This window comes from Pleurodeles waltl, chromosome 7 (assembly GCF_031143425.1).
Source record: "Pleurodeles waltl isolate 20211129_DDA chromosome 7, aPleWal1.hap1.20221129, whole genome shotgun sequence".
Lineage (NCBI taxonomy): Eukaryota > Metazoa > Chordata > Amphibia > Caudata > Salamandridae > Pleurodeles > Pleurodeles waltl.
The window spans coordinates 331,023,097-331,024,861 of NC_090446.1; the positions used below are offsets into that span (position 1 = coordinate 331,023,097).

Here is a 1,765-nt window from a genome sequence, read left to right on the forward strand (position 1 = left end):
AAAGTGGGCTATTGAATCTCTTTGGTATTATCTATCGGGACAAACCTTTACTCTTCTTACTGATCATGCTCCCTTAACCTGGCTTGCGAAACATAGGGACACGAACGCCCGTGTGCCTAGATGATTCTTATCACTGCAGTGATTTTCCTTCCGGGTACACTCTCCTGGATCCCTTCTATTCAATGCTGATATCTATTGAGCGGCTCAAACGGCTACTTTCTAGGGGGAGTGAATGTGGCAGGGTGCTGAGTCCAGGGCCGCAGTGGAAGTACCCCGAGGGCACTTCGCAGTTCATGGATGCCGTGCAGGAGGAGGCGGAGCCACAGGGGAGCGGATGCCGCCAAGAGGAGACGGAGATCAAGGGGGTTAAAAACCCAGTGAGTCCTGGAACCAGGAGGCCGGCAGCAGAAGTGGAGAATGGAGGGACGACGGCATCAGGAGACGAAGGAGCGCGAGGCTTGGACGGAATTGTGGAAAGTCACAGAGCAGAAAGGCCAGAGGAGGATGGCAGTACGGAATATTCCTGCACAGAATGAGGGAGAAGACGTGCAGAGACTGGCCACGTTCAGGGAAGAACGTGTGGCCAGCTCAGGTACGAACATCTCCATAAACGAGGAAGGGGGGGGCGGGCGGTAGTACAAAAGAGAGGAAAGAGGGGGAAGGAGAAGCACGACGCATGGGCACTGTGCACAGTATAATAAAAGGCACCATCACGAAAGACAGCTGCTAAGAAAAGAAAGCAGAAGGGAAGGAGAAGCGCGCACAGGCACTGGGCACAGTATAATAAAAGGCACCATCAGGGAACACGTTTATCGATAAGAAAAGAAAGGAAGATAGACAAGCGAGACAGCAACAGAGCAAACCGTTGACAGAGAAAGAAAGGTTTAGCATAAAGCACAGCCCAGAAAGAAAAACAAAACGGAGAAAAGATAAACGTACCATCTAAACGGTCTCTTCTTTTCTTCTTCTCCCATATAAACTCCCTCCACTGCAATAGAAGGTGACCACTTACAACAAGGGAAGAAAGAAGAAAACCACTCAAGGACTACAGACCTATGAAGAGCTCCAGACTATAGCGAACCAAAGAGATAATATTAATAAGAACAAGAAAGAAATTAAGACTTTTATAAACCCATCACTACGCTTACAAGCATCCATTATTACCTAGTCTGTCACACACACCAAAATTGAAAAGGGAGATTTCTGTTATTGTGACAATGGTTGGTGTATTGCTAGAATGTAATAGACAGCCACAGTTGGTAACCATACAATTGTGCACACAGGGTAAATCCCTATACGAGATGAGCAATACAGGGGTCTGTCTTTATAACTGTTGACAGTGTTTCGATCCTAATAGGGAAACCAGAGTCTCATCAGAAAATAGGTTAACCTGAAAAGTCATCTTAACAATAATTAAATGAAATCATAGATAAGGCGAAATATGTGCTGTTTGCATATCAGTATGGCAAGGACATGTAAATGAATTAGTCCTGGGGGAACAGCCGCATTTGCCAAGGGCCAAAAGTGCCTGCAAGTTAAGCAGGTGGCATTTAATGCTCAAAAATGAAAAACAATAAGAAAACTGATGTTAGGTCAAACCAGGATAAGGAACTGCTTAACCATAATTACCTAACAGAACACCAATGTGTGAAAAATTGAGATAATCGAGGTACTCACAGGAACAGCTGTGACAATGCAGTAGCCCAGAAGAAAAATAAAAAATACAAATAAAAGATGAAAAATAATAATAGTTAATAAATCACAA

General features: G+C 44.6%; 1 long non-coding RNA gene across 1 annotated transcript; it reads left to right on the plus strand.

Annotated features, from left to right (window-relative positions):
- Positions 1-390: 390 nt before the first annotated feature.
- LOC138247250 (uncharacterized) lies at positions 391-1,243 on the plus strand. The gene is made up of 2 exons (XR_011194387.1): positions 391-592; positions 998-1,243. It is a non-coding gene; the product is annotated as an uncharacterized lncRNA (long non-coding RNA).
- Positions 1,244-1,765: the final 522 nt, after the last annotated feature.